Source organism: Schistocerca americana, chromosome X (genome assembly GCF_021461395.2).
Source record: "Schistocerca americana isolate TAMUIC-IGC-003095 chromosome X, iqSchAmer2.1, whole genome shotgun sequence".
NCBI classification, from domain to species: Eukaryota; Metazoa; Arthropoda; class Insecta; order Orthoptera; family Acrididae; genus Schistocerca; species Schistocerca americana.
The window spans coordinates 719677604-719692562 of record NC_060130.1 but is presented as its reverse complement, the minus strand read 5'-3'; the positions used below and the strand labels follow the sequence as shown (position 1 = coordinate 719692562).

Genomic DNA, 14959 nt, shown 5'->3' with positions numbered 1-14959 from the left:
CCGAGGCAGGATTCGAACCTGCGACCGTAGCGGTCGTACGGTTCCAGTCTGAAGCGCCTAGAACCGCTCGGCCACAGCGGCCGCCTTGGACATTTAACCCTCCCGCAGAGTGTCTCCCAGAAGCTACGGAGAATGATGGGAATGTACGAAGTGGGGTCTTGCGTTCCGTATAAAACGAGGAGAACTATCAGGGTAGCGTCAGGGTCGATAGCCGAATACAAGTCTCGTAAACCAACTTTGGCAAGTACACCATAGTAATGTACCACGCAAAATGTGTGACACATTCGTTAGTCGAAGGAACTCTGTTTCGCTAGAATAACATATATTTATATCCCACTCTGCTAACTGTCCTGAGCATATTTCAGGGTTTAACGTTTCGTCGACATCGATGTCATTCTCACTATACTTTAATTCAGAACAAATTCATATATAAATCTTGAACTTCTTTAAGACGTGTGATAATTGTTTGCTAAGAGTTTGGCTCTGAGCACCATGGGACTTAACTTCTGAGGTCATCAGTCCCCTAGAACTTAGAACTACTTAAACCTAACGACATCACACACATCCATGCCCGAGGGAGGATTCGAACCTGCGATCGTAGCGGCCGCGCGGTTCCAGACTGTAGCGCCTAGAACCGCTCGGGCACCCCTGCCGGCTGCTAAGAGTTTATTCATTTTTCTACGATAGTAACCGAAACAGTTCTCTCTGGCACTCAACGTAATATATTTAGTACTCCATTTCGAACAATCATTTTATGTTGCATTTATACAATATGAACAGTAAAGAGAAGCCCAAATTAGAAATTTAATCTTTCACGATAATGGAGACAATAAGTTTAAATATAGACCACAACACTCTACACTGATCTTTTTTAACTAAAACCTCTATTTTTGTTTTGTATATATAAATTAAGTGAAGTTGTCATGAAATGTAGAGTCGTTGAACACTTTAGTGGTGTATTACACACATTCCTATAGGAGCAGCCCGAGAGAAACTCATCCACCCAGTTTGTGGGGACTTGCCAATTAACGTGGTATCAGGAAGATATTGCAACTTTAATTTTACGCGTCTGTTAAAGCATGGCAGAAGAAAGTATTAAGTGTTAAGAAAAAATTATTTGGTTCTCTAGATATTAAACTCATATCTTCAAAATTTTAAACATTTTCCTGCTATCGGTTTTCAAATTAGTAAAACCTTTCTCAGTTTTCATGGTACTGAAATGTAATGCACCTATACGCTCCAAACAAGTGGAATGATAGAAAATAATGGAACGTGATCTGTTGCTGAAACATAGGAGCTATGTTGAGATGCAATGTATGATATATGTGTTTCTGATAACCACAGGAAAATGGGGCATGGAAAGAATCTTTGTGCGTGAAAAACGTATTGTTTCTGCACAACACAACATATCACCCGTCGCTTTCGCAGCTAGAAAGATTATGCCTGTCGTTTATGACAACTGCTTATAAATTCATGTACGAAGAACACTGTAGCTAGAAAGGCCCAAAGGCACTGACCGGCCGCCGTGTCTTCCTCAGCCTACAGGCGTCACTGGATGCGGATATGGAGGAGCATGTGGTCAACACACCGCCCTCCCGACCGTATGTCAGTTTACGAGACCGGAGCCGCTACTTCTCAATCAAGTAGCTCCTCAGTTTGCCTCACACCCCGCTTGCCAACAGCGCTCGGGAGACCGGATAGTCACCCAACCAAGTGCTAGCCCAGCCCGACATTGCTTAACTTCGGTGATCTGACGGGAACCGGTGTTACCAATGCGGCAAGCCCGGTGGCACTGTAGTATTTGCTAGCCGGAAAACAGTAGAGTGGTTGTGGCGAAACTGTGTGCAAGTAACAGGACACTTAGAATTCACACTTTATCCAAATAGGCAGGCAAAGCTCTGTAGGTTTACTGCTAGACAGTTTCTGAGTCTCCAACAGCAATAAAACGCGCGTTCTATGCACAAGGCGTTGAAGTATGCAAGGAAATGCTCTCCACAACTGCGTTCTAGTAATGGGAACTTTACATAAGGTAATCACTTACTGAGAGGTACGATTAAGGTCGATATAAAGCTAAAAAGCAGCTTCCAAGGTCGCAGGATAATCCCTGATACTATCTTATTGATGGATCACATACAGTGAACGCAGAGATTAACTGCTAAGCCTCATCAGTGGAGAAAAGACAGACTTAAGTCTTACTGACAAAAGTGCCGTAAATTAAACCTATATTCTATTGTGATTTTACGTACAGAGGTCCAATAAAATCCGTTAATACACTGCCTGACAAAAAAGACGTAACTTCGTACGCGTACACGCCATCGGCTGATATGTACATGATTAGAGTTGCGGTTCTCTCTGACAGGTACAATGGACACCACAAGGCATCACTTTTGTCCGTATATATTGTTGTTACCGGGCCTCGTAGGGCACACAAGGGTTGTGAACAGCGTCGGATGTTGGAATGGTTCAAATGGCTCTGAGCACTATGGGACTTAACATCTGAGGTCATCAGTCCCCTAGAACTTAGAACTACTTAAACCTAACTAACCTAAGGACATCACACACATCCATGCCCAAGGCAGGATTCGAACCTGAGACCGTAGCGGCCGCGCGGTTCCAGACTGAAGCGCCTAGAACCGCTCGGCCACACCGGCCGGCTCGGATATTGAATGATCACTGGTAATCGTCTGAGAGAGCGTTATCAGCACGTGACAGATTTTGAAAGGGGCCTCATTGTATGTGTCTCTACTCGGCCGACTGGTCGAGCAGTGCAATATCCAGAGTTGTGGGGCGTTCGGATGTGACAGTGGCCCGAAGATTGGACTGCATGGGAACAGGAGGGCATGCATAGTCATCGCCAAGATTCCGCTGGTTCACATCAGACCACCACAAGGAAGGGTCGCCGTATTGCGCACCAACTACAGCGTAGCCCCTACATGTCAGAGCCTGCTATCTGGGAACAAGTGAGGTACTCCCTGCAGCTTTCTCTGTCATCCCGCACCGTTGGTCGAAGACTAGGGAATATCGTCCCATGCGTAGGCGCCCGTTCACACCACGACACAAACGGCTGCGTTTAGAGTGGTGTCAGGCCGGGCAGCATGGACTGCTGACGAATGGCGTCGCACTGTTTTCAGCGATAAATCGCGGTTCTCCCCTATCCCCGACGACAATAGTCGGCAAGTACGGCGGCGACCTGGGGACAGATCCCATTATTCCAAGCGTCATGACCTAGGGAGTCGTGGCATATGACTTCAGATCACGGCTGGTAACGATTGAACGAAATCTGACGTCACATCGGCACGTCATGGACATCTTGCGTCTTCGTGTGTTACCTCTCTTGCGACAATATTATGGAGCCATATTTCAAACGGACAACGCTCGTCTGCACGTGGCACGTGTGCCTATAACTTGTCTTCGCGATGTTTCAGTGTCTAGGACATCAAGGTCCAGTTACAACCTTTGTAGATCAACTTGTCTCAAGAGAGGTTTCAACGGCTTTATGACAACCTTCCCAACGTAATCAGTACACACATCCAGGTCAAAGAGGATGCATTGTTATACCGATAAGTGGGCTCATACTGTCAAGTTCTTTGCAAATTTAATTGATATTGTAATCAGTGAAATAACATCACATTGGTGAAGTTACATTTCTTTCCCTTCTATCCTTTTGGGTGATTCTTTCATGCAATGTTTCTAGAGAACGACATTTCTTCTGGCTCCCTCAAATTTACTATCTCATCCATGATGAACTGTGTCGTCATGGTTGAGACTGATAATCTGGAAGAAAATCAACGATATTTGCGTCATTCGCAAGTTTTCATTCATAATTAGGTTACACCATATGGACCTCGCTGCAGTTCTAAAACTCGTAAACTAGGGATAGCATTTCACGTTTATGGCTGTCGAAAGTGTGTGGAAAGCCTTTATCACAAAACTGTTCTTAGAGAAAAGTACTACTATCTACATGAAGCCGCTTGGTGGTTACATAGAAAGTGCAAGGCGCACAGAATATGTCCTGAATTATGATGTGAAAAATCATATACACTTATCACTTAACATTAATTGACTCACTGTTATAATTGTCAAGTGAACGTCACACAAGTATATAGTACTGCTTTGAAGTACTGTTATGAAGTTCGAGTCCTCTGGAAGAATGCTCCTCCCAGTTCTGGCGTCACTGAGTCTGTGGGATACAGGTCCGGAGCCGCGTCTAGTACCAGCTGTGAGCGAGAGCCTTCTTGGGGAGTTAGCGCTGTGCTAATCTCATACCCTGTGTGTTAGCAACCAATGTGTGCTGCTTGCCTTCGTAACTATGTCGAGCACGGTTCCCCTATCCTCGCTGCAGGTCTAAAAGTCGTAAACCAGTGACACCACTTCAGGTTTATGGCCATCGAAAGTGTGTCATACATTGGATTGCTATTCGGCTATATGTCCTCTGCGATTCTGTCAGGAATAGTGCCGTTGAGTCCAAACCCTATAACAGTACAGCTGACACGACAAACACCACTTCTTAGTGCATCCCCCAATTCCCCAGTAACAATGATTAACCTAGAGAAATCAACTCAGTGCTTGAAGTGCCATCACGTACAGTGGATTGCGTGGGTGCAAGTAGACGCGGCACAAAGTAATAATAACAAAGTTGATGACGTTATTTATCAAGAAAAACAATATATTTTTTAAAATCAATTATTATTACAGTTTTCTCAGACACCAACACGTATTAACTGACTATTTATGAATTCTTTATACACACTATACCCCTCGGAGAAAGACATACGAGTTAGACGACTTACAGAGATCAGATTGCTTCACTATAAACTATTGGTTCAAATGGCTCTAAGCACTATGGGACTTAACATCTGAGGTCATCTGTCCCCTAGACTTAGAACTACTTAAACCTATCTAACCTAAGGACATCACACACATCAATGCCCGAGGCAGGATTCAAACCTGCGACCGTAGCAGCAGCGCTGTTTCGGACTGAAGCGCCAAGAACCGCTCGGCCACAGTGGCCGGCTATAAACTATTGGACCGAAATCAATGAATAAGTGTAAAAACAAAGTTGGATCTTTGAAACATGCATAGATTCATCGAACGGCAATTTACGGACAGAAGATGTACTTGTACCATAATCGAAGAAATTTTGTGGCCCTTTTTCACTAAAACTGTTGATTCCGCAGTCTAAATTATATTAACACCGAAAGAAATAGCGCCAATGTTCTCTAATACGTTCAACGTATTCAGTTATTTACTATATAGAGTTTTTTTTTCCTTGAGAGAAAGCATACGTTAAGAGGCGATAATACGGAATATTCTAATGTGAAAACAATAAGCAACTGTAAGTGTTGTACTCAATGACTTCCAAAATCGTGCCTGGTGATGTCAGTAATAGAAAGAGTACAAGTAATAGTAAACTACAGATCAACACTAAAGCTTCTCATTGTTTAATTTCGCCTTAAGTTTTATGCTCATAAATGTCGCTGCCACCTTCGAAGCATTTTTCAGCCCTGGTATATAGAAGGTGTGTTGAAAATCGAATTTAGGGGCGACATACTAACTTGACATATGTTTTTAAAGCAACATGAATGCAGTTTATCTTCTTTTTGCTTTTTTACCTGCAGATTTCTGTTTTTAACCAGTTTCAGCAACAATAATCTGGTGGAGAAATGTAGAGTGACAGTAGCAGTAATGTAGCAGCACTGCTGCAACCAATCCTGTGCTCCGAACATGTTTATTTGAGGAATTATACCATTCTTCCTGAGGAATTTACACCAACTCCATTCTTTTGCTAGTATAAGGGGCGATCAAAAAGTTTCCGTTTGAGGGCGTTGCTGCAGCGTATATGCAACATAGCGCGACTCTGATGCGGGTATATAAGCACAGACATGTGTAAAGGATTAGTGTGGTACTCATGTCTTACCGTCGTGCGTGAGGCAAATGCGGAAACGTGAACAATGGCGACGTTATCACCAAATGCGCCGAAACAGGACAAACGTGCTGTTAATCTTTCCTTAGCTGCCGAAGGACAAACACCGGCAGACGTCCATCGGAGAAAGAAGAATGTGTATGGGGTAGCATGCCATTCTAAAACCACCGTTGTGGAATGGTGCACCAAGTCTCGTGCTGGATGCTACTGCTTCATGACAACGCTCGTCCCCATATCGCAAATACACTACTGGCCATTAAAATTGCTACACCACGAAGATGACGTGCTACAGACGCAAAATTTAATCGACAGGAAGAAGATGCTGTGATAAGCAAATGATTAGCTTTTCAGAGCATTCACACAAGGTTGGCGCCGGTGGCGACACCTACAACGTGCTGACATGAGGAAAGTCTCCAACCGATTTCTCATACACAAACAGCAGTTGACCGGCGTTACCTGGTGAAACGTTGTTGCGGTGCCTCGTGTAAGGAGGAGAAATGCGTACCATCCGACTTTGATAAAGGTCGGATTGTAGCCTATCGCGATTGCGGTTTATCGTGTCGCGACATTGCTGCTCGCGTTGGTCGAAATCCAATGACTGTTAGCAGAATATGGAATCGGTGGGTTCAGGAGGGTAATACCGAACGCCGTGCTGGATCCCAACGGCCTCGTATCACTAGCAGTCGAGATGACGGGCATCTTATCCGCATGGCTGTAACGGATCATGCAGCCACGTCTCGATCCCTTAGTCAACAGATGGGGACGTTTGCAAGACAACAACCATCTGCACGAACAGTTCGACGACGTTTGCAGCAGCATGGACTATCAGCTCGGAGACCATGGTTGCGGTTACCCTTGACGCTGCATCACAGACAGGAGCGCCTGCACTGGTGTAATCAACGACGAACCTGGGTGCACGAATGGCAAAACGTCATTTTTTCGGATGAATCCAGGTTCTGTTTACAACATCATGATGGTCGCATCCGTGTTTGGCGACATCGCGGTGAACGCACATTGGAAGTGTGTATTCGCCATCGCCATACTGGAGTATCACCCGGCGTGAAGGTATGGGGTGCCATTGGTTACACGTCACGGTCACCTCTTGTTCGCATTGACGGCGCTTTGAACAGTGGACGTTACATTTCAGATATGTCACGACCCGTGGCTCTACCCTTCATTCGATCCCTGCTAAACCCTACATTTCAGCAGGATAATGCACGACCGCATGTTGCAGGTCCTGTACGGGCCTTTCTGGATACAGAAAATGTTCGACTGCTGCCCTGGCCAGCACATTCTCCAGATAGCTCACCAATGAAAAACGTCTGCTCAATGGTGGCCGAACAAGTGGCTTGTCACAATACGTGTGCCCGCATCTCGTGGTCGTGCGGTAGCGTTCTCGCTTCCCACGCCCGGGTTCCCGGGTTCGATTCCCGGCGGGGTCAGGGATTTTCTCTGCCTCGTGATGGCTGGGTGTTGTGTGATGTCCTTAGGTTAGTTACCGAGCGAGGTGGCGCAGTGGTTCGACACTGGACTCGCATTCGGGAGGACGACGGTTCAATCCCGCGTCCGGCCATCCTGATTTAGGTTTTCCGTGATTTCCCTAAATCGCTGCAGGCAAATGCCTGGATGGTTCCTTTCAAAGGGCACGGCCGACTTCCTTCCCTGTCCTTCCCTAATCCGATGAGACCGATGACCTCGCTGTCTGGTCTTCCCCAAAACAACCAACCAACCAACCAACCTTAGGTTAGTTAGGTTTAAGTAGTTCTAAGTTCTAGGGGACTGATGACCATAGATGTTAAGTCCCATAGTGCTCAGAGCCATTTGTCACAATACGCCAGTCACTACTCTTGATGAACCGTGGTATCGTGTTGAAGCTGCTCTGGCAGCTGTACCTGTACACGCCATCCAAGCTCTGTTTGACTCAATGCCCAGGCGCATCAACGTCGTTATTATGGCCACAGTTAACCAACTGTGGCTACTGATTTCTCAGGATCTATGCACCCAAATTGCGTGAAAATGTAGTCATATGTCAGTTCTAGTATAATATATTTGTCCAATGAATACCCGTTTATCATCTGCATTTCTTCTTGGTGTAGCAATTTTAATGGCCAGTAGTGTATTGTGAGGCAAAAGTGACGCCAACTCAAGTCGGAGACACTTGAGCATTCGCCCTATGGTCCTGATATCTCCCCATGCAATTTTCACGTCTTCTGTCCCTTAAAAAAAGTCTTGAGGGGTCGACGATTGCTGTCAGACGAGGAAGTGCAGCAGGCAGTTGTGGACTTCTTCACGTAGCAGGTTACGGTGTTTTACCAAACGGTTATGTTAAACCTGGTACCACTGATAGATCCCCCCGTCCCCGTACCACTCGTGAATGGCGCGTGGGAAGAATGATTGTCGATGAGCTCCTAATTTCTTAAATTTTTTCATCGTAGTCATTTCGTAATATGTAGTAGTAAGTAATATGTTATCTGACTCTTCCCGGAAAGTACTCTCTCGAAATTTCAGTAGTAAACCTATCCGTGATGCACAACGCCTCTTTTGTAGCATCTGTCACTGGAATTTGTTGAGCATTTCTGTAACGCTCCCGCGCCGACAAAACGATCCCGTGACGAAACGCGCCGCCCTTCGATCGATCTTCTCTATTTCTTCTATCAGTCCTGGATGGTAAGGGTCCCAGATTGATGAACAGTGCTCAAGAATCGGTCGAACAGGCACCTTGTAAGCCACTTCTTTCGTGGCTGAGTTACATTTCCTTAACTTTCTTCCTTATGAATCTCAGTCTGGCGTCTGCTTTTCCTAGTATTTGTATTATGTGAGCATTCCACTTAAGGTCACTCGGAATAGTTACGCCCAGATATTTTACGGTATATACTGTTTACAACAGTTCGTCACCAATAGTGTAGTTGTACAGTAGTGGATTTCATTTCCTATCTATGCGCAATATGTTGTATTTATTTACTTTCAGGGTCAACTGCCAGAGTGGTCCATTCATGGAAATCGATACTATCTTCTGGCATTGCTACTTTCTTATAGGCAGCCACATGGTTCTGGCTGATTGGCATACCGAGTCTGGACTGTAAGGTCTTCGAATGGAAACTTTTTGATCGCCCCTCTACATTCTAGGCCGTGTTTCCAGAGGAACATCCTCTGAGTACAGTGACATCGTAATATATAATTTGCTAACTGCTCCTGTAGCATTTTCCGGTGAATGTTGTGTAGCCAGGGCCGATATCTGGGAAATGGAGGCTTTCTCAAGCCTGCAGATGATGCATTGATCTATCCTTAATCGTCAAATATGGGATGTGGATATTGCAAATGCGACGGACTTGGCACGGTTTAATTTAAGCCAATAAATTCCACTTGTTTCGGTAGAAATAAGCGTGAGAGTGGTATTTTTGTGTGACTCCCTATTGACTTTAAACGCTATTTGTTTTATGGTTGTGGAGACTGTCGGCGGATGTTTCTAGGAGCCAGATGGAGGCGGTGAATGAACGGTTTAGCGGTGGCGTTACCTACTCTAGTGCTTGGATCTCGGGATCTTTCTGAGAGTAGTTAGGCAGTTACAGGGTTTCAATATTTACTTGGGAGTAGAGCCTCTTGGGTCAAAGAGAGTCGGCGACTTTTTTCTAGTCTGATTTTAAAATTGTAGCAGTAGAGAGCATTAATGGGAGCTCCGCTAACAAGCAGTACGTTGTGTAATTTGCCCTGCACGTCTCTCTACACCAAGTGTGGGTGATTGTGATCGCGTCCGGAGTGAGCTACAGGTGGCGGCACTGAACTCCCGAGGACGAACAAAAGGAACGTTTCAATATACTCATTCCTGTGGTTACTGTAGAAAACGCCTGAAGTTTGTCTGAAAACAATGAGAATAGGGCATATGATTATGAAATTTTCTACTTTTAGAAGGGACAAAAAAATGGTTCAAATGGCTCTGAGCACTATAGGACTTAACATCTACGGTCATCAGTCCCCTAGAACTTAGAACTACTTAAACCTAATTAACCTAAGGACATCACACACATCCATGCCCGAGGCAGGATTCGAACCTGCAACCGTAGCAGTCGCGCGATTCCGGACTGAAGCGCCTAGGACCGATTGGCCACCACGGCCGGCTAGAAGGGACAGTAATATCAGTGATTAACGTATAGGGGTGGACAAATGTACGGAAAAACCAAAATCATAACACATTACCATGCCTAATACAGCGTAGGAAATCTTTTGGCAGCTTCCAGTCGTCTCAGAATGGGTAATATAGGACCTGTATAGTTTTCAGTGGAATCGTATACCATTCTTCCTTCAAAATAATGGCAATATCAAGTATCGATGATGGTGGTGGGCAGCGCTCACACATCCTTCTCTCCAAAGTAGACCACAAAGGATCAATATTATTGAGAACTGGTGACTGTGGTGGTCATGGGAGATGTGACAATTGACCCTCGTGCCCACAAAACCAGACCTGGACGAGGCGACCTGTGTGGACAGGGGCTCTGTTGTCTTCGAACACAGAATCATTGGGGAACAAACATCGTACCGTGGGATTGACCTGATCGGCCAAAATTGTCACATGTGACCTTGCAGAGTAATCACGGGGCCCATGGAATACCACGAGTGGCTGCCCATATCATCAGCGAACCACCGCCGTGATTCACCCTTGGGACAAAATAAACTCGGCCAGAAGTTGGAAACAATGTGAAACAAGACTGATCTGACCAAATTACTTTCTTCAAATGCTCCACAGTCCAGTTTTTATCGCTTCGGTTCCATATTTACCTGTTATTGGAATTTGCATCACTGATGAGTGGTTTTTGAAATTCCATCTGCCCCTACAGTTCCCTGCTCTTGGACACTCATTTCTGCAGAGGCTTTTTCCTCTGTCGTTCTCTTATTATTCGTCAAAATCATCTTCAATTACCGTCTGTCACGATTACTCATCGCACATTTTCTTCCGCGTTGACTTAGCGGGTGATGTTTTTGCGCTTTCCTTGCATGCAGTATAAATCATCGATACGGTGACGCTTCAAACACCAAACACTTCGAAACATGACGTGCTGTAACAGAAACGTCATGCATACCATTGCATAAAATGTCTCCAGCTTGGAAGCATTCCTCCATGAGATGTTACGTTTTTCGGTTTTGATCATTGAAGACAGTTTAGCCATATTTATGTAAAGGAGCTACACTTTGCATTATCATGTTTTTGAGCCATGCATGGAAAATAAGTCAAATTTCGTTTATTTGTCTACAGTGTCGGGGAATCTAGACGTGGAAAACAGCCTAACACACATCACAGGTTATCGTACTGACAAAACTTTCAATAACTTATGGCTGAGCGCTTAGCTAATGAGTGAACTGAAACTTCCTGGCAGATTAAAACTGTGTGCCGGACCGAGACTCGAACTCGGGACCTTTGCCTTTCGCGGGCAAGTGCTCTACCTACTGAGATACCCAAGCACGACTCACACACCGTCCTCACAGCCCTACCTCTGCCAGTATCTCGTCTCCTACCTTCCAAATTTTACAGAAGCTCTCCTGCGAACCTTGCAGAACTAGCACTCCTGAAAGAAAGGATATTGCGGAGACATGGCTTAGCCACAGCCTGGGGAATGTTTCCAGAGAAGAATTTCTTTCTGTGGGGAAAGTTGAGGGATATTAGATCCACCGACAACGCCTGACAACATGTGTCAGCGCATTGTCAATGCATGTGCGAACATTACGGAAGGCGAACTACTCGCTGTTGAGAGGAATGTCGTTACAGGTATTGCCAAATGCATTGAGCTTGACGGACATCATTTTGAGCATTTATTGCATTAATGTGGTATCTACAGGTAATCACGCTGTAACAGCATGCGTTCTCAGAAATGATAAGTTCACAAAGGTACATGTATCACATTGGAACAACCGAAATAAGATTTTCAAACGTATCTACGTTCTCTATTTTAAGTTAAAAAACCTACCTGTTACCAACTGTTCGTCTAAAATTGTGAGCCATATGTTTGTGACTATTACAGCGCCATCTATCACAAAGTGAAAAAAGTGGTCCAACTTAAACATTCATATATCCTTACGTACTACACGAATATGTAATAAAAAATGGGGGTTCCTATTTAAAAAAACGTAGTTGATATCCTTTGACCTATGGCAGCGCCATCTAGCGGGCGCATGTAACATGGCGCCATCTGGTTTCCCCCTTCAAGCTAGACAAGTTTCGTTCTTTGCAGTTTTTTCGTTTGACGCTTATTTCGTGAGATATTTGGCCCGGTCACGATCAGTGGACCACCCCATATACATATAGGTCTTTCCTGAACTAGAAGTCATAGTTCTTCCACAAGAGTCCTCAACCCACTTATGTTTCGCTGTGGTATGGAAGCCATCTTAGCTGTAAGGTTTTTCCTGTTCTTCCCTCTGTTGTGCCTCCATGGTGGGGACATACAGAAAAAGATGATGTAATGGTAGAAAGCATGGGATCCGAAGATGACAATATAGTCTTTCCGAAACCGGTTATCTAAATCTAATAAATGATTTATTATCGATCTTGGCGTTTGAAAGTTTCTACCGCATCCACACTAGTGCAGAGCGCCCCCACGCTGGTATAATGTCAGAAATATATATATTACCACTTACCCCTGCGAGTTTTCAAGTAATGAGGAAATGATGGTGGTATGGCCTTCAACTACGCACCCTCCGATTCAGAGTTGAAATATAAAATTTTGGCTAGTTTCGTTGTCTAGGGCCTGGGATACGTAGTTGCCGCATTACAGGCCAAATAGTGCTGAGTCTACAGTATACGATAAGAATACACACATGAATCGAATGGTCGAAGGTTTCTATCAGTCGACAATTGGGAATTATGAATGTAACATATAAATTTATAAATGAAAGATTGCAATTAAATAAAATCTGCAGGTAGTATCTTAACGACTTCAAATTATGAGTACGATAGTAGAAGTACTTTTGAGAATGCAGTATATTTCCGCAAAACACTTATTGGTGTCGATGGTTCAGCAATTAAATAAAATACAAGTTGAATAACAGGGAAACAATAGATTCCTACTTCACGTAATTAGTTATGAGCAACAACATAGCCCACAAGATATTCACTTCTGAACCCATACTACGTCTGCACTACAGAAGCCACGGAAATCATACAAGAGCACAGGTCGGCACTCCGAAATATTTCTATCCTCCGTAACCACGCGCAAACTGCTCCACTGTCCAAGTCTTTCCGCCGGTTGTGCGTTCGTCGCGCCTTACCGTCCCGGACTCTCTTGTGTCCTCTCCCGTACTGTCCCTCGCGCCGTCCTGTCCAGAACTCCCCCTCCATTCACTTCGGTAGTCGCCTCTCTTAGTAACGAGCGCTGTGATTGGCGATAACTCTTCCGTCATGTCTCCAAGCCAACGCACACTCACAAATATTTTTAAACACATTCGAGATATTGTATTTGCATTTAAATAACTTGAAAGTAAAATACACAAACAAGTTAAATAAACATTTATCCAAGGAATAGAACAGAAGGTAGCCAGTAGCCAAATGTCTCTGTGCTTTCTAAAACACAGTAAATATTTAACCAATTTCTTCATGAATAGTATATATCGAATTTAAACAAAGACATAGACGAGTAAATATATTTATAAGCATGCTGCTACCGTTTTCTCGTGTAACTGTGGAGTACTCATGGCCTGATGCGATCGATAGTAATCGACCACTTTGACCTCCAATAACTCATGTACTATTCAATTTACATGCCTGTAATTCATACAAATTTAGGTTTACACTAATAGCTTTCTAAAGACACGTCGATCGACGGAATCGTTTAGATTTTGGAAATTCGTTGCTGGGTGTTACTTATATAATTTACCATCAGATACTAAACTTTAAAATAATAAAGATATTGAAAATCTGATTACACCATCAGAATCGTCGTGCAAATAATGGTAATGTATATGTTTCTTTTTGAGGTATCATGATTCATCTGGCTACTATTAATTTCTATACGAACTGTGAAATGTCTCCTATTATGGTTTCACAAAGTCCGCCATCTTTGGCACTCCCAGCATAGACATCTCTTTCATCGACACAAAGCACCGTCCTCGTCACAGCGTCAACATGGAATTCCCAGCCACGCGATCGGCTGGACCACTCTTACTTCGGCCAACGTCCGGCACCACGTGGTCGGCCTGCCGAGCGGCCTGTGCGGCCACGCCAACTCCCAACTTAGGTTAACGCCAAAACTAGAGTTCTTCAAGCTCAGTTTCCGTAATGGGTAAATAGTGGTATGATCCCCAATTATAACATGATTTTTGAACAGTTTCAAAAAATTGGGATCAACAGGACAATACGTGTGGTTTTTTTTTTTTTTAGTCTTTAACCACTTATCACTTTTCCAGAAAAGCAGCGAATGTCGAACGGTATAAGATTTATTTTATTTGCCTATTCAATTTAATATTTTGATTCTATGTATCTTGAAAGTGAGTGAGACAACGTTTTTCAGTCTTTGTTCGAAAAAAAATGGCTCTGAGCACTATGGGACTTAACATCTGAGGTCATCAGTCCCCTAGAACTTAGAACTACTTAAAGCTAACTAACCTAAGGACATCAAACACATCCATGCCCGAGGCAGGATTCGAACCTGCGACCGTAGCAGTAGCGCGGTTCCGGACTGAAGCGCCTAGAACCGCATGCCCACCGCGGCCGGCAGTCTTTGCTCGATTTCTAGATTTATTACAGAAAATAATAAGCATAAAAAAACGAAGATCGGTTATTTCAGAAACCGGTTATTTTGAGTGGTTTTAAGAGTCCGGTTAAACTGGTGTGCAATAAAACCGATATAACAGAAACCGGTTTCAGCCATAGCCGCCATCCCTGCTAGGGCGCGTACAGGGGCATATTTACAGACGTCATACGACATCGATGAATTGCAGATATATTACATTTCCTTGGTGCAGTCCTCGTATTCTAAATGTGCATCAGTAAGCTACCTAGGCCATGAAAAAGAACCATATCTCTCACAGTGATCGTAGAGAGGGTACGTGCAG

The 14959-nt window shown here is 44.2% G+C and overlaps 1 pseudogene; it reads right to left on the bottom strand.

Moving 5' to 3' along the window:
- Positions 1 to 1673: 1673 nt before the first annotated feature.
- LOC124556980 lies at positions 1674 to 1791 on the bottom strand (annotated as a pseudogene).
- Between the last annotated feature and the right edge of the window lie 13168 nt (positions 1792 to 14959).